Below are 18,655 nucleotides of genomic sequence, written 5' to 3'. Positions count from 1 at the left end.
AAAATCCCCCTGCTTCAGCCTTCTGAGTACTGCGAAACCATACTTAGATAACTTATTTTTTTAATTTAATATAAAACTATAATGTACTTGTTTTCATCAGAAAAGGGTATTAGAGGAATTCTATAACTTACTCTAGACAAATGGGTTTCCAGAAATGGAAACTTATCTCATTTTACACAGTTGGCAAAAAATTCCTTTGGAGGAAAAAAAAAAAGGAAAGGTGGTGACTGAGTAGAGTTAAGTGCTCACCCCACAAGAAAGGAGGCCTGAGTTTCATCCCCAGCACCCATATAAAAAGCCAGGCATGGTGGTGTGCCCACGTAATCACAGTGGTAAGCAGATAGATCCCTGGGGCTCCATAGCAGACAAGCTAGCCTAGCATAATCTGCAAGCCCCAGCTCCCAGTGAGAGACTAGCTCAAAAAACAAAGTGGACTGCTCCTTGAAACACTATTCCAAGTCATCTTGGCTTCAAATGAAAACTCACACAGAACACTAGCATCCATACCCATATGTGCCCCAAGTGCATACAACCGTTCGCATGAAACAGCACATATACAAAAGCAGCACTAACATGCATAAGGCCATGGGTTTGATCCTAAAGTCCACAAAGTAAAAAGGAAGGGACTACACTTTGTTTTGTGAATTTTGAGCAAATCTCAACAACAAAGATTACTTCATTTTTTGTTTCCACTTCTAAACTAACGAACAGTAGAATCCAAGTATTTGAACTGATATCATTTCCAGTGCTTTCCAGTTCACTGTCCATCAGAATCCTTCAACCATCCGGCGAGATAAGAGGGAAAAGAGAAAATGAAAATGGTTCACAGAGCTGACAAAACTGGTCAACTTCCAGAGCTTGTGACTAAAACTGCAACTGACTCTGAAGTGAATGCCCTTTCTAGCTAACAAATACAATCCCACTGAAACTTCTGCTTCAATTTTCCTTAAAATGTATGAAGCCACAGCGTGATTCCAATTTGTTTAATGTGTCATGTGAAACGAGTTGTTGCACTAAAGTGGCATGTATTATACTCTATTCCAAACCTGTCATTGTTCCAATTTCTAGTAAAATCCATTACTCACAAATTAACCTTCTGTTCTCTCTTGAAGAAGTTCCAATGCACTCACATTTGGGGAACACGGACTGAAGGCAAGTTCATCCATGCATCCCATACTTCCTTCTTCTAGACCATTAACTCCTCCCACATTCTTGGCATTCGACAAAAATACTTTATTAACAAAGATATATCTGAAAACTACTTATTGATTGACTGACTGGTTTTGTTTTCAGACATTGAATGTTTCACTATATAGCCCTGGCTAGCCTGAAAACCCATCATAAACAAGAGTGACCTGGGTCTCCTAGGCATGCCTGGGAGGACTCTGCCTACAAAGTCCTGGGATTAAAAGTGTATTACCCAGGTATCCCTTTTTAATACTGATGTAACAGAAACAGATTCTTGGTATTGCTATATCTAGTCTAAATTTAGGCTGAGACCCTTTTCCAAATATAAAGTCAAGCTGGAAGGTGGTAGTGCACATCTTTAATCCCAGCACTCAGGAGGCAGAGGCAGGCAGATCATTGAGTTTGAGGCTAGCCTAGTCTACAGAGCGAGTTCTAGGACAGCAAGAGCTACAGAGAGAACTCTCTCTCAAAAAAATAAATAAATAAATATAAAAACATAAAATCAGCTTCTTTGCTACTTATCTGTAAGACAGATGCTATATAAAACAGGATGCTATAAAACTTAATTTTCAGTAATTCATTCATTTTCAGAAATGTTAGGTTAAAAACACTTAACCCATATAGAAAATAAAAGACTATACCTACAACTCAACAAGGAAATAAATAAATTAAAAATGAGTATAGATTTAAGATGTTTCTCCAAAACTATCAAATCTAAGTATGCTAATTGTTTGTTCTTTGTCAACTTGACAGAGGCCAGGGTCATCTGGGAAGGCGGAACCCAGACTGGCCTGTGGACAAGTCTGTGGAGCACTTTCTTGATTAATGATTGATGTGGGAGAATCTAATCCACTAAGGTGGTCCTGGGCTGCATAAGCAAGCAGGCTGAGCAAAAGCAGCACTCCCCCACGGCCTCTGCTTCAGTTCTGCCCTGACCTCCCTCAGCGAAACACTTCCATTAGTAAGGTGAAATGAGCCCTCTCCTGCCCAAGCTGTTGGTAATGGTGTTTTATCCCAGCAAGAGAAACCTAACTAGGGCAGTAAGCTGGAAAAGCTATCCTGGGGCCAGCGAGATGGCTCAAGTATATAAAGCACCTTTAGTTGCTGCCCCACAAGCCCGGCAATCTGAGTTCAATCCCCAGAACCAATAAAAAGGTAAAAGGAGAGCTTTAGAGAGCTCAATGGATTGAACACTAGCAGCTCTCCAGGAAACCCAGGTTCAAGCACCCACACAAACTGTTTAAATCATCTGTAATTCCAATTCCAGGAGTTTTGGCCTCCAGAGACACCTGGCATGCACATGGTGCAGACTTACAGGCAGGCAAACCATCCATAAACATAAAGACGTTTTAAAAAGTGGAAGGAGCCAATTCCACAAAGTTGCCCTACGACCAACCTCTACACACCATGGCACAAAAACCCACACCTACACACAGGCAAAAACTATTTGAAGTTGCCTACTACCAGTCTTTAGAGAAATACAAATCAAAAGCATAGGAGAGGTAAAAATGTGACTCAGTAGGTAAGAGTGTTTGCCTCAGAAGCACAAAGCCCAACACCACAGAAACTGGCATTGCAAGCTTGTAACCTCAACACTGAAGGAAGAGGATCTGAAGTTCAAGGTCAGAAACAATACCTAAATTCAACTGTCGGTAGCCTTATAAAAGCCTCACAGACACTTTTTTTTTTTTTTTTTGAGGCAGGGGTTTTGGAATGGGCACACACACTCTGGGCAAAACCTAGTGGTGTTATGAAGAAAAACAGCTGTTACTAACAGTTGTTAACAGCTGGATGTGGTGTAACCCCAGCACTCAGGCAGCTTCAAGTTAAGTTTTTGAGTGGGGCCAGCCAGGAATAGAGAGAGAGAGCATCTCAAAAATTCAAAGTGTAGGTCAACTGTGAAATGGTAAATTTTATGTATATCATTTGAAGATTAGACTTAAGGAGTACAGGCACCTGCCACCAAGCCTGATGACCTGAGTCCTACCCCAGAAGCCATGGCATAGACAGAAGACACAAACAATAAGAAATTAAAAACATTTTTTTAAAAAAAGAATTTGAATCCTAGTGTGATGGAGCATACTTTGGATCCCAACACTTGAAGGGGGGCAGGAGGATCAGGAGTTGGAGGTCATCCTCCCTCGGCTGGATAACTCAGACTTCCATGAGACCATGTCTCAAAATAAGGCTGTCGTTTTATTGTTGAGGAAATACTGGTAAATCATTCTTTAATTCAGCCACTTTTACTTTATCCGATGAAGATTACAATGGCACTAAGGTAGACCCTTCTACATACTGCAAGGACTTCAACAGTGTCAGATACCTAACTGGGAAAACGGGAGAAAATATCCTAATTTTACAGAAGGCACTAAAAGACAAATGGCCAGATCATTCACCAACTACTTACTAAGTGCAAAGTGCCTGTGAAAGCCCAGGCCTAACTGCACTTCAGGTTACAAATTCACACTAACCCAAGAACAGAAAGTTAATATTCAAAACCATCCTTTAATACCGCCTACAAACTTGCATGCCACGGCTATTTAATGTTAACTAGCCAAATACACTGCAGTTGTGGTTGCCATTTTGAGTTTGGCTTCCTCCAAGTTGATTAGAAGGCCTACCAGGGAGCCGGATGAAATTATGCAAGTTTTTCTAAGTCAGTTTGGGTTTAATTGATTACAAACAAAGAAGAGTTTAACAGTTCCGACTAGGCGAGTGTGCCAACTGATCCCACCTCCTATACTCTTATCTAGCTGGGCGCGCCATCTGAAATTCGACGCCCTACATAGGGACCCCTCAGGCCTGGCTCTGGCTGAGTGCCTTCTAAATGAGGTCCCAGTGCACCAACAGCCCAATTTTGGCTATATTCTCTGAGCGACTTAAGGAAGTCAGCAGCCACTCATCTCACGTGACCGTAAAAAGGGACGCAGCTGAGCCAAGAATAAACCACTTTTTTTTTTTTTTTTTTTTTTTTTTTTTTTTTTTTTTTTGCCTGCATCAACTCCTCTGCCCAGCTTGAAGGAAGTGGGCGCAGAGGTGGCGCAGAACCGGTGGGCAGGAGAGGCTGAGCTGTGAGGCACACACCCGTTTGCGCGCACTGCAGCGGCTGGAAATCCAAGGCTGCCACACCCCCCCGACAGCCAGGGCCACCGCCTGTTCTTCCTCTTCCCAGCAGAAAAGAAGCCCCCTCGACCGAATGCCCACAGGGGCTGTGCCTTGCATCTCCCAGAACCCGAACGGCATCGCCCAGCGGCCGCCGCGGGTGGGACCCCGGGCTGCCTGGCAGCCGCAGAGTCGGGGGTTGGGGGAAGGGCCGCCGCGGCGAAGAGATGCGCATGCGCAGTGCCGGGCACCCGCCCGTTTACCCACCGTTGGAACCGCGAAGCCCCGTTCCCCGGCCTTGGCCGCTTCTCCAGAACCCTTGGCGACGTCGACAAGGCGAGAACTGAGGCCCTAAGTGGCACGACGGCCGGCGGGTCTCCTCCCGAAGCGGCCTCTAGCGCGAGGCTGAAGCGACTGCAGTGGCGCGGGGCCAGCCCGGTAGCGACCCCCGGAGACCCCGGGCAGCGGCAGCGGCAGACGCGGAGAAGTGGGCGGGAGCGGCGGAGGAGGAGGCGGCTGAGGCGCAGAGCCTCCCTAACGGCGAGCGGGAGGGGAACTGGGCGGAGGGCGAGCGGCCGGGCCGGAAGTGACGTGATAGGCGGGGCGAACTCGCGGCGGCCGGGTCAACCGGGATTCGGCGCTGGACTGCGGCGGCTCCGGCCCACCCACTTGTGGGTTCCGAGGTCCTGTGCCAGCCGCGGGCCGAGGAACGTTAGGAAGGGGAGGACTTAGGAGGGATGAAGGGGAAACTGAGGAGCGTCTGGTCTCTGCTGAGCTGTGCCGCAGGCCCCGCAGAAGGTTCAGGGATCTTCCGAGTATTTCATAAACCTTCCGAAAAGCTGTTCCTCAGGCCCAAGTGTTAGCATTTTCTTATTACCGGCGGTTTGGGTCAGATGAGGGATTCCTGGGACTGTGCCTCGCCCCTTTCTCCATACCCCACCCCCACCCCGTTCTACCTAAGTACCTGACCTAGACTTCAGAGAGATTAACCAGCCGTGGCTCCAGGAGGGATCGGAATATGGCCGTGAATAGACTACTTGCTCACAGAGAACTTCTGGTACTAAACGAGAGATATAGGGCAGGAAGAGAGGAGTTGTGAGTATAGGATTGTGACCTTGCTTATGTGACTACGTAGACCAGCCTTGCAGCTCCCTCACATCCTCAATAAATGATTACATCATCTCTTCTGTTAATGACTTTGAGGAAAAAAAACGCAGTCTCTAAAAAATATAAACCACTTACAGGGGTATGGAGGCATCCCTCTGTAATCTCAGCACTCCGGAAGCTGAGGCAGTTGAATCACCTCCAATTGGAGACCAACCTAGACTGTATAACAAATGGGAAACCATCCCGAGCTGCCTTAAAAGACATCAAAAATAAAAACAAACCACCACGATTCCCTGCCTGCCTTTGTCAGAAGTTAGTAACCTGGAAAATGTATAACAAAATAAAACCTCACAGACCTTGCTTGACACAAGATTTATGAAAAGTGATCAGCCAGATGTGGTACCCCATGTCTGCAATCCCAGCATTTGTGAAGGCTGGAGGATAAGAAGTTCAAGGCCAACCTGGACTACATAATGAGTTTAAGGTAACTTGGATTGCCTTGTCTCAAAAACCCACAAAGATTTATAAAAATAAAAAGTCATGGAAGGCTAGAGAGATGGCTCAGCAGTTAAGAACATTGGCTGCTCTTCCAGAGGACCCAGGTTCAATTCCCAACACCCACATGGCAGCTCACACCTGTCTGTAATTCCAGTTCCAGGGTATCTTGACACCCTCTTACAGACATACATGCAGACAAAAACACTAATATAATGCTCATAAAATAAAAAATTATTAAAAAGTCACCCTATGCAATGATCTATCTGTAAATGTTACAGAGACCAAAGTGGCTCCCAAACTTCATCAGAGATACTAAAATTATCTGTAACCTACGGGTCACATGCCCAGGTGATGCTGTCATAATAGAAGGGTGTGGTCCACAAGAAGTCTAGAACCAGAGCATCCCAATAAGAATATACTGTGGGAGCTGGAGACATGGCTCTAGAGCTTTTCCTTCTCTTCTACAAAAACTGAGTTTGATTCACAGCACTCAAGGCGGCTCACAACTGCCCGTGTAACTCTAGGTCCAAGGGATCTGACACACTATTTCGGATTCTTGGGCACCTATGCTCACACATACAGACACACATAATTAAAAATAAAAATATTAAAGTATTTGTGATATATATGTGTGTATATATACATACATAAGTATACATACATATATATGGTGTAATTCCTACTCTGTCAAGAAGAAAGATAGCTGGCTCTGATGACCAGGATCATATGCCTAATATCAGGGCAAAAACCCTAATTCAAAGTTCTGAGGTATAGGCCAGTGGGTAAACACTTTAGCAGTTTTATTCCCTAGTACTCACTCTCACACACACACCCCCCAAAAAAGTTGGTTTTGTTCATGAGGCAGACTGTCCATTCTGTAGTCCAGTCTGACCTGGAACTCATGAATCTGCCTGTCTCAGCATCCCGGTCTGGGATGACAGTCATGAGAATCATTTGAGGCTCAAGGGGAAAAAAAAACCTTTAATTCTCATACAGGCATTTAATTACTTATTAAACAACTATTGCTCTAGCCTCTTTGGACACATTAGCATATAAAATCCTTCCCTCTGGGGAGTTTATATGCTAGCAAAATTAAATTCTGTATATCCTTGATAAACACAAAGCCCCATACTCCAATGTCAAACTCAGCAAATACCCTTTCATCACTCTAAGGATCTCTCAAAACATGCAGCAACATAGTCCAGGGTACACAGGTGACAGCTGGCTAGCTGCACAGTCTCAGTCCATTCTCAGCATAATTGATAAATTAGGTTCCATCCACTGGGTTGAATTTTGAGGATGTTCTATCCAAATTAGTTCCTCAAAGCCTAATTAAATCTGAGCGAGTGAAATTTAGGTTTTCACATCTGCCAAACTAGGCCAGCAAAGATAGTTTAGCAGATACTGGTGCTGCTGCCAAGTCTGACAACCTGAATTTGATCCTAGGACCTACATGATAGACAGACTAAAGGGCCTTCTACAGAATGTTCTCCGACTTCCACACATACACACACCACAAATGTAAAAAAAAGAAAGAAAGAAAGAAAGAAAGAAAGAAAGAAAGAAAGAAAAATTCTGCCAAACCAATGACCAAAGCCTGTTTCATAGCAGCTCAATCAAGATGCAGTACGCATTTAACCTTGTATCTTTCTTTAAATGTTTGTTTTGCTTTGGAAATGAAGGAAACAATCTTAACTGACTTAAGAGAGGAACACTACCTTGAGCTCACACATGATGGCTCAGCCTTGCAGTGCCAGCACTCCAGAGGTAGAGGAAGGAGGATCAGAAGTTCAAGATCATCCTCAGCTATATTAGGACTTGAGGCAAGCCAGGACAGCATGAGACCCAGAATCACAAAAGGCCAACAAGTCTGTGACCCTCCCTCCCTGAAATTGACAGATCTATCGCATCCATTCTCAGAGGCTAAGCAGGGTCATGCTGGTTAGTTCTTAGATAGAGACTGGAATTCAGAGCACTTTGGCTTTTCTGGGAGGTGGTGGCAAAAGCCTTTAATCCCAACACTAAGAAGGCAGAGACAGGCAGATCTCTGCAGGCTAGCCTGGTCTACAGAGTTCTAGGACAGTCAAGGTTACCCAGAGAAGCCCTGTCTGAAAACAAAAGATTCACCAATCTGGCAATTCACCAATTGATGGCACAGGGCCTTCAATCCTAGCACTGGGCAGGCACATCTGTGAGTTCCAGGTCAGCCAGGGCTAGAGAAAGAGACCCTGTCTCAAAAAAAAAATTTAACTTAAAAAAAAAAAAGGTCACAAGATTAGGTCTGTAGGGAGGAAGCGAGCATCTGGATGGAGTGGAGGCAAAGGATCAATACGATCAAACGCACTGTGTGGGATTCTCAAAGAACTGAGCGTTTTCTATTGATAAAGGAAATACAGTTTCAGTTTTTACAACATGTTCTTCAAATAATGAATTCTGGGACTACACCCATATTAATTTCTGTCAGACATTTCCAAATTCTTAGAGGATTTTTTAAGACACTGAAATTTTCACAACAGTATGAAGTTCTGTTAAAACTGAAAATTCCACCACTGCTGGGCTGTGAGATGGCAATTGCTTCCAAGCCTGATGACTTGAGTTTGACACACAAAACCTACACAGGAGAGAGAACACTCCCACAGGTCCCTCTGATCTGATCTCTGCCCATACTGTGTCACAAACACATATTAAGTAAGTAAATAAATAATGTTGTGGGGTTTTTTTTTGTTTTTGTTTTTGTTTTTTGTTTTTTGTTTTTTGTTTTTTGTTTTTTGTTTTTTGGTCTTTTAAGACAAGGTTTCTCTGTGTAGCCCTGGCTGTCCTGGAACTCACTCTGTAGACCAGGCTGGACTCGAACTCAGAAATCCACCTGCCTCTGCCTCCCAAGTGCTGGGATTAAAGGCATGTGCCACCACTGCCTGGCATAATAAATAATGTTTTTAAGAAAAAATTCCACCAAACTAAACATTTTGAATAAGGCATTTACCTGAAAGTCCGTGGTGGGAAAATAGGACAACGAGACACTTCAAAACCTTAACCACAGGAAAGAGGAAGCCATGAGTAATGCCTGAGGGAGCGCGAAGGCTGCCTGGTGGCCACAACTGGTTACAGTAGGTACTTTGTATGATGCCCGAGATGATAGCTCCCCAATTGCCTCTAGGTAGGTACCTAGTATTAAAGTACAGGTTTTCAAAAAACTAGTCACTTGATTCACTGAACATCTTCCCCCTGGGATATTCAAAAACATGTCTTAGAAAACAAATTCCGGATCTTAATAATTAGAGTATTCAGTATGCAGAGCTCATGGGATATAATTTCTAAAATAAAAACAGAATTTGGACAGAAGCAGTAGCACAGACCTAAGGTCCCAATGGGAAGCAGAGTCTTGAGGCTGCTGTGAGCTCAGGCCAGCCAGAACTACTCAGGGAACCTTTCTCACAAAACCAGCCAACCAAACAAGCAAACAAAGACTGCCCATGGGGATGGCTCCTCAGGTGAAAGCCCAAGCTGCACAAGCCTGAGAACCTGGCCTCAGTCCCCAGAACCCACAAAAAGCTGGACACATCTGTAACCCCAACACTCCTTTACCAAGATAGAGATGGAGACAGGAGAATTGCCTAGAAGCCCGTGGGTCAGCTAACCGGGTGTTGCGGAGCAGCAGAAAGGAGAGCCCCTGCCTCAGCTGACCCCCAGTGTTGCTCTCTGACCTAATCATGCACACACTGACTGTCCTTCCCTTTAAAACAGCTTTCTTTCGTCATCCCTTTGAATTTACACAGTGGGAATCATCATGATCGACTTGAAAAGCCAAGAGAGTTCCACGAGTTTTGATTCCCCTTAGGAGGAGAGCCCTGTGATGGCTGAGTCACAGAGAAAAGTAGACCTTTTCCCTCTTCTCCAACGGGGAACTCGGCCTGCTCTCTCTCCTCCTCCCCACCTTGCCAGCTACAGTCACAGAGAGGAAAGACAAGAAGGGGCAGGAAGGATCGTTCTTCCATGTGATCAGCCTACTTTCTAGGCTTACATCTTTCAACGATGACTTTTCTTGATGGACATTTCATAACTTCAGAGGCCAGCCCACCCTGTCATAATTATGTCACCCATAATTCCTCTGATCTGAGCAGAGCTGTGTTTACACACTTTACCTTTTCCTTCAGCAACTTGTTGAAAGACTGTTCATCTTTGTGAGGGCCCCTATCAGTTAAGATGTAAGGCCCTGGGCCCCATGTCATTGTCCAAGATCAACTCTCCATAGTCGCCTCCTCAGAGACACGCTTGCACTCTGAGATGTGTGTGTGTGTGTGTGTGTGTGTGTGTGTGTATGACAGCCATGAAGTGTCTGGAAGAGTTTGCTATTGTTGCAATTGTGTCCGACTAGTGGCAGTACTGTACCTCCTTCATAAGGCCATGGGAAGCTCACATCAGTTTGCCCAAAGTTGGGAGGACAGCCCCATCTCAGTTGGACTCAAAGAGGAATCTGCCCAAATAGCCATCAGCCCTGGGAGTCAGACAGACACAAGGCCACTATGCCCTCATTCTGCAAGAAAGCATAGCAAGTACTGAGTGGTTCCACAGAGGGGCCCCTGTCACCTGCTTGAGGTAAGAGACAGATAGGGGAAATGGCGGCATACAGCTCTGGGAAAATGGCGGCATACAGCTGCACTCCCCCAAAGAAATCATCAATAGTTCTCATATAACCTTTAACAACTAACTATATTTAGTGTCGTGGTCCCGTTGTTGTCTAGAGTTTCCAAAAGGATGCACCTCAAAAATAACTCTTGGTACTTCATTAAAACAGTAGTTCGCCAGCAGTCAAGATAGGTCCGTGCAAGCTTAGTGACCTGAAGGCAAGCCCCAGACCCAGAGTAAGGTAAACAGAAAGAACTGACTTTAAGATACTGTCCTCTGACTTCCACATTCATGCCGCAGCACACTGCCCACCCCTCCCAAACACATGCATAATAAGTGTTTTAATTTTTAAAAATATTAGTTCTCAGCGCTGCCGCGGCTCTCTAGTGCACCTCTCGCTTGCCGAGCTCCAGCCGAAGGAGGGTGGGGAGGGGGGGGGTGGTAAGTAAGGAGGTGCCCATACCATGGCTCCTACAAAGCAGACTACCCACAAATCCACAGGAGGTAAAGCACCCAGAAAACAACTGGCTACAAAAGCCTCTTGCAAGAGTGCGCCCTCTACTGGAGGGGTTAAGAAACCTCGTCGTTACAGGCCTGGCACCGTACCTGTGGCACTCCATGAAATCAGACGCTATCAGAAGTCCACTGAACTTCTGATTCACAAGCTCCCCTTTCAGCGTCTGGTGCGAGAAATTGCTCAGGACTTCAAAACAGATCTGTGCATCCAGAGTGCAGCTATTGATGATTTGCAGGAGGCAAGTGAGGCCTATCTGGTTGGCCTTTTGAAGATACCAACCTGTGGGCTATCCATGCCAAACGTGTAACAATTATGCCAAAAGATATCCAGCTAGCTCGCCGCATACGTGGAGAGCGTGCTTAAGAGTCCACTATGAGCCGGGCAGTGGTGGCGCACGCCTTTAATCCCAACACTTGGGAGGCAGAGGCAGGCGGATTTCTGAGTTCAAGGCCAGTCTGGTCTACAGAGTGAGTTCCAGGACAGCCAAGGCTATACAGAGAAATCCTGTCTCAAAAAAACAAAACAAAAAAAGAGTACACTATGAGAGAAAACACTTCATTCTCCAAAAAAAAAAAAAAAAAAAAAAAAAAAAAAAAAATTCCCCTGCTTCCTGTTATCAGTAATTCTGAATGTTAGATATTTTTTCCGTGGGATCAGAGGTACCTAATGTATATGATTATATACCAAAGGTATATGATTCCGAGTAGAAACATAGGGGACATAATCAGGTAATGGCAGTTTCTCCACATTCATTTGTGTGTGGATTTTTAATATAAATGCAAGATAAATGTTACTGCAAGCAAAACGTTTCAGCGAACACATTTCAACAGTTCAACTTTATAACAGTTATAAATAAACCTGTTAAAATTTTCTGGACAAAAAAAAAATAGTTCTCAACCAGGACAAGTTTAGGACCACTGCATAGATATGTTGTTGGTAGATAAATCTGGACAGACCCAGTAGTAACTACCAAGGCTGCTGCTCAATCTCACACACAGCACAGGGTGCTCCACAGTGAAGATGGGAACTTTCTTTTTTTACTGATTTACTTGCTTGATGGGTGGGCCACACAGTTGCATAGAGGTCAGAGACAACTTGCAGGAGTCAGTTCTTTCCTTCCAAAATATGAGTCCTGGGATTCATCAAGCTTGACTACAAGTAGTTTTGCCAGCTAAGCATCTCCCTTGGTTGAGAATATAACTTCTGATATAATATAACAGTTCTATAAACGTATCAGTCATCTCCAAAATTACATAGATTTTCTTTTTTTCTTATAAATGCTTTGCCTATAAGCATAGAAGTCACGTTTTGTTTTAGTTTGTTTGTTTGTTTGTTTGTTTTCCTTTTGTTTCTGAGACAGTCTCATGTAGACCAGGCTGGCCTTGAACTCCTGATATTCCTGCTTTCACTACCTCCTCAGTGTTGGGATTACAGGTGTATGTCATCATGCTGGGCTAGACTTCATACTTTTATATATTTCTACTGTCGAAACTGCAGATATTTAACCAGGATGAGAAGTGACAAAGCCTGTGTTTCTAAGGACCTCTGAAGTTAACCCAAGTGAGGAAAGTTATTATTAGAAATGGGATATCTTTCATCTCTTCTTTTTGAGATGACTTTTTAACACACTAAAACAAGTATTCCATCCTTCTCTGAACTCAGGCATTATGTATCTCAGAGGTAAGGCTGTGCATCAAATCACTAGAGAGGGGAAAATATTTCCCCTAACTGAGAGCGTGTCCTAGATGCCGGGCATGTCTGCTTCCTAGGGATTGTAAATGTCTCTGGGATGAGGCTTAAGTCAGGACATAACTTTGTGTCTCTTGTCACTTACAACCCATGCCTCCCTCTTAGAGAATGAAAACAGTCTTGGAGCATCCTCCCGATTCCCCCTTTACATTTATTTGATAGACTTGAGCTCTTCTTCATGTAAGGCTTCTAAGCCCATCTCTTTTGCCTGATGAGGAGAAACCAGGTGTCCCCCATCCTTACTTGTCTCATCCACCCCCAAAGTTATCTGAGTGCTGGAGTGGACCAGTGTTGTTCAATCAAGATTGCCATTGTATCTTTAATACAATGTTAATAAGAAATGAGCCTCAGAAGTTAACAAGCACAAAAAAGACATCTCTATCCCCAGTTCTATAAAAGTTCTTTACAAAGTTAAATACACAACCATTTAGTACATATACATAGTACATGTCTGAACTTAGAATAAGAAAACTTCCGGGGCTGGAGAGATGGCTCAGTGGTTAAGAGCACTGATTGCTCTTCCAGAGGTCCTGAGTTCAATTCCCAGTAACCACACAGTGTCTCACAACCATCTGTAATGGGATCTGATGCCCTCTTCTGGTGTGTCTGAAGAGAGCAACAGTGTACTCATATAGGCAATAAATAAATAAATAAATCTTTTTTTAAAAATTAAAAAGAAACAAAAAAGAAAAGTTCCATTCGAGTTGTAGACTCTGTCATTAGCCTTATGCTCTGGTCAAGTACCTGGGAGTTCCCGATGATAAAATAGGAAAATTAATGTGAGCCAGGTGGTGGTGGCTCACACCTTTAACCCAGTGCTCGGGAGGCAGCGGCAGGTGGATCTCTGTGAGTTCGAGGCTAGCCTGGTCTACTACAGAGCTAGTTCCAGGACAGCCAGGACTACATAGAGAAACCCTGTCACAAAGAAGAAGGAGGATGAGGAAGAAGAAGAAGAAGAGGAAGAGGAAAAAGAGGAGGAGGAAGAAAGAAAGAGAAAGGAAACCCTGACATAAATTTATGTATTAAAAGGTTTTTATGAACAGAATGCTATAATATTTTTTCACTCCTCTCCTACTCTTAGGCCAAAATGACATCTCTGGAAATATTTTGATTCTAGAGATCTTTAGGGGTGAGTCTCTGTGTGGACACTCTTCACAGAAGTTACCAAATGCTTGTTCATCTGTGTGCCTATGTGCTTTTTTGTTTTGTTTTATGTGACAGGGTTTCTCTATCTAATCCTGGCTGTCTGGAGCTCACTCTGTAGACGAGATTAGCTTCAAGCTCACAGGGATCGAACCCAGAACCTCGTGCTATACACCCTGTCCCAGGTCAAGATGCTTTCAAATGAAAACCAAAAACATTAAAAAGCACCTGGCTTCTTGGTGCTATTTTTAAGATCTACTGACCATGTCTTCTTGAGGACATGTTTTCCTGCCAGTTATAGTGATATATGCCTGCAATCCCAGTGTTCAGGAGCTGAGACAGGGTGGCCAGTGCAAGCCTGGGCTACATAGTGAATTCAAACCTAGCCTTACTACCTAGAAAGAGCCTGTCTCAAAGCTGGAGAAGGAGGATGGGGAGGGAGGGCAGGGGAAGGGGAGGGAGGAGAAGGCAAGAGAAGGGAAAAAGAACAGAGACACTCTTCCCTAATTAGAAGAATGGTTACATTGTCTGCTTGTAAGATAAGGCATGGCTCTAGATATGGATGAGAAAACACAGGCTGGCCGGGCAGTGGTGGTGCACGCCTTTAATCCCAGCACTTGGGAGGCAGAGGCAGGCAGATTTCTGAGTTCGAGGCCAGCCTGGTCTACAGAGTGAGTTCCAGGACAGCCAGGGCTACACAGAGAAACCCTGTCTCGAAAAACAAAAACAAAAACAAAAACAAAAACAAAAACAAAAACAAAAACAAAACAAAACAAAAAAACCACAGGCTGTTTGGGAAAGGATGAGGCGTTGCCAAATAGGGACAGAGACTCTGATTCTCAAAGAGCCACGCAATGCTATCCCAGTCAGTCAAACTTAGCTCATTAATTTCCCTTCCTCGGAGTTCTTGCCTCTCTTGTGAAGAGAGGAAGGACTCAGAATCCACCAAAACTACAGTCCTCTGATAAAGGAGAAGCAACTCACCATTAGAGCGTGACACTGCTGCCTCTTCTGAAGGATGCACAAGAAGACTGTCAGTGCCACTTTGCCCAGAACCATTGTGCCAGTGCAAGAATGTATGTTCTTCATAAACAACAACAAAAAAATTCCTAGCTGCAAAGAGAAGAGGCTGTTCCAGAGTGTACAAATCCCACGCCGACATCCAAAATAATGGCAGATACTGTTCTGCCCTTAGCAACCCAAAGTGACGTTTGTGTCATTTATTTTCTTAATACATATTTCCTGAGCAACTATTATGATGTGCTGGAGAACTAATGATCTCTGCCCTGGGAAGGCTCCATCATACATCCCTCCAAACTAGAATGGCTTTGGGAGAGGACCAAAGTCAACACAATGTAGATTTCCGTTGCTGTATTCACTCCCAGAGCCCCTGGTGCCAGCCACACTGAGTTTGAGGAGCTGGAACAATTGACAGTAGTGCTGGTTTTTGCCAAGTCCACATTTTTTTTGGCCTAATAATTTGGAATTCTTTGTATGACAATGTGAGCACTTACTGTAGACAAATTTGTTTTGGCTTCTTGATGAAATGCCTACCATCATCTATTTTCTGCAATTGAACAATATTTTTAGAAATAAAGAAGTTAAATAAATATCAATGAGTAGATAGTCCTTTTTTTTTTTTTTCTCTCCCTCTCCTTGTATTCATGTAGGGAAACAGAGTTGACAGAGCCTCACATGGTGACCTTTCCAGAACAATAGACCCTTGTCTGCTTCTCAGCCTGAAATGGTCTTACCACTCTACATAGCCCATCTCTACCTCAGAGGCCCTGAGGGTCTGGTGTGTCTGGCCATCCAGACTCCTTTTCATCCATCTCTCATTGGAGCCTGTCTGTGGCAAACTCATAGTCCAAATGCTTAGTCTACTAAGTCTTATGGAAAGTGTATAACTGAGGATAGTGTGAAAGCACTCATTGAGAGAATAGGAGCATTAGCCTGGGACATGAATATATATATAATAAAATCATATATGATATTTTATCTATTTAGAGTACAGATGTCATCCCCTTTCCCCATTTCCCCTCCCTAGAACCCCCTATCCTATACCCCCTGTTCCTTTATGCTTTTATGTCATTTTGATTACATGCATGTAATAAGGTCAGTTCTAGGTTGAGGGTCTAACAATACAATAGATGCAAATATTCAAGGAACAAGCAATACAATAAACACAAATAGTTAAAGAAAAAGCAAGGCATTAAACCCAGTTAAGTGAACACTCAGGTGATCACTGTTTCTAAAGGCTTATCAGGATGACCAAAGTATCTGAGCCTACTTCCCTGTCCTAGCCCAAGGTCATTTTTATGTTTGAAGCCTACTTCCTTGTTCTAGTCTAAAATTTAGAATCCTTTCTGAAATTACTTCTTTGTTCTGGCCTAATATTTAGATTCCTGCCTGAGATTACTTGTTTGTTGTAGCCTACGATTTAGACTCCTACCTAAAATTACTTCTTTGTTCTAGTCTAATGTCAGATTCCTGCTTGAAGCCTACTTCCTTGTCCTTAGCCAATGTCACATTCCTGTCAAGCAGCCCCTTTCCTTGTCCTTGGCCCATGTCAGCTTCTTGCCAAGCAGCCCCAAAGGCTTTCCACCTCTCCCTCCTTTTTTATTTTGTTAACAAGACTAAGCCTGTCTTAGGGCCTTCTGACAAGAATGCCTTCCTTACCCGTCATGGAATATGCATTATCAAAGGCAATGCACTTATGTCTTAGGTTGGTAAGGCTCTGTACAGAATCTTACCCGTCCTTGGCTTGCCAGCCTGTTAATTTAATAACTTTGTCTGGGGATCCATTTTCAGGTTTAAGCCATGTACTTTGGCTGCCAACATGGGGCATGATTTTAATCTCAGCACTCAGGAGACAGAGCAAGTGGATGTCTATGAGTTCAAGGATAACCTGATCTACATGATGAGTTCTAGGCCAGCCAAATCTATATGATGAGACCTGTCTCAGAGAAAAGAGTCTAGCGTAGTGTCCCAAGCCTGTAATACCAGCATTTGAGAGTAGAACAAAAAAGACCAGGAGTTCAAGGACAGACTTTTTAATACATAGCAAGTTTAGAGCCAACCTAGGCTACATTAGACCCTGCTGCAAGCAAAACAACAACAAAATAAAACATAAAGGAAGAGAACGCACCCATAGTTTAACCAAATGTGTTGCTTTATAGTAAGGTGGTATTGATGTTTTTGTATTTATGTGTGTGTGTGTGTGTGTGTGTGTGTGTGTGTGTGTGTGTGTGTGTGTGTGTGTGTGTGTTTGAGACAAGATTTCAGTATATAGCCCTGGCTGGCCCAGAACTCCACTTGCCTCTACTACCAGAGTTCTGGGATTAAATGGGCAAGTATGCTACCAGCTGGGCCTTTATAGTACGGTTTTGCTATTTGTTTCTTGTTTTCTTTGTTTCTTTCCTGGAGTATCTATCCATTCAGTAACTAGTATTCACTGAGCCCTATGATATGTCAGGACATAGCTCTTGCCTGTCGTAAATGCACTGTGATTATGCCTAAGACTTTTACTTCCCCCTCAGCAACCTACATTCACCTGGAATCTTCCAGAGCTGGCTTTCATTCCTACACAACCACCTCTCTAACCTTGCTTGCTCATCTATACTGAAGGTCAGAATATATTTACCTATAATTATTAGACACTTTCCCAGAAGCTTCCAAGGGAACCGAGGGAATTGGGGAAAGTGCTTCCTTTGTTCAAACTTGAGAGATGTGTCACCCAGAAGCCAACTCCATTTGTCTCATAGAGGAGCTGCTCACAAACAAGAAAATAGTGCTTCCTTTACTCTGCACCATCATCCCTGTTTGCTAAGCAGATGCTGGGATGCTGAAATACAACCCATAGTAAAAGATGACCTTACCAAGTGTCATCTGGTATCTTACATTGTGTGAACTTGTAACAGGACTTCAGACCTCAGCACAACTGACACCAAATTGGAGGCACCAGGCTGACCTTAAAACCCAGCACATAGGCTCCAACATGTACCAAAATAGGATTAAAGACCTAATCAATCAAAGACCTAGTCTTTGATTATAGTTCCAGAATCCAGGAAAACCCCCAAATGTACTAACCTTGTTTTTTGGCTTCTGTAGTTCTGCTTCTTGCCAACCATTCTTGCTAACTAAAGTATGTCAACCAGGATGTGATTTTTGTGTTAAAAAGACCATTGTGAGGGTCAGGGCTTCATGATTTGGGCAAGTTCCCGGGGAATAATAAAGACTTTCTATTTTGCATTAAGAGTGTCTGTGCATTCTCTAATGAAATTACCTCACAACATTTTTGAGGCACCTGCAAAATCTCTAGAGGCTGAGACACCAAGACACTAGGAGTCTTGAACTACCTCCGGGGCAACAGCACAGAGAAATCATAATTCCTAGGAGTGCACATCTGGAGACATTCAGGGCCCCAGGAGCCTCGACTGTCTCTACTTCTGGTACCCTACGGGTTCCCCAGCCTCCACCCTTGATGGGGAATTACAGAACATTTCCTGGATCTGTCTCCTGCACAGGTGACTACATCTATGGCCCCTCTAGGAAGTATACTTCGGAAAGGCTGGACACAGCCCAAATTCCAGTGTCCTTGATCTGTGTGAGATGTCACTGAAACCCCTGGTTTAAGTCTGTGGCCACTTTTGGTTGTCTTTACTGCTGCCTGTCTGTCTCTGGCTTTGTCAGTTCTGTTGGCTACAGGAATACAGTTGTGATAGG

The 18,655-nt window shown here is 43.9% G+C and overlaps 1 protein-coding gene and 1 pseudogene across 4 annotated transcripts in view; one reads left to right on the top strand and one right to left on the bottom strand.

Annotated features, from left to right (window-relative positions):
• Window positions 1-15,258, bottom strand: part of Fam13b (family with sequence similarity 13 member B) — a 77,100-nt gene extending 61,842 nt beyond the window's left edge. For 3 of the 4 annotated variants that reach the window (XM_034517639.2, XM_034517641.2, XM_034517644.2), the window contains exon 1: window positions 4,558-4,703. The gene's annotated coding sequence lies outside the window, so the exon portion shown is untranslated. Of the gene's footprint in view, window positions 1-4,557; window positions 4,704-14,914 lie in introns of those variants that run through there. The other variant, XM_034517642.1, reaches the window with a different exon arrangement.
• On the top strand, window positions 10,986-11,409 carry LOC117719526 (histone H3.3A-like; annotated as a pseudogene).
• Window positions 15,259-18,655: the final 3,397 nt, after the last annotated feature.

The sequence above is a fragment of the Arvicanthis niloticus genome, chromosome 14 (assembly GCF_011762505.2).
Source record: "Arvicanthis niloticus isolate mArvNil1 chromosome 14, mArvNil1.pat.X, whole genome shotgun sequence".
Classification (NCBI taxonomy): Eukaryota; Metazoa; Chordata; class Mammalia; order Rodentia; family Muridae; genus Arvicanthis; species Arvicanthis niloticus.
Note: the sequence above shows the minus strand (reverse complement) of the source record. Positions and strands in the feature narration are given on the sequence as shown.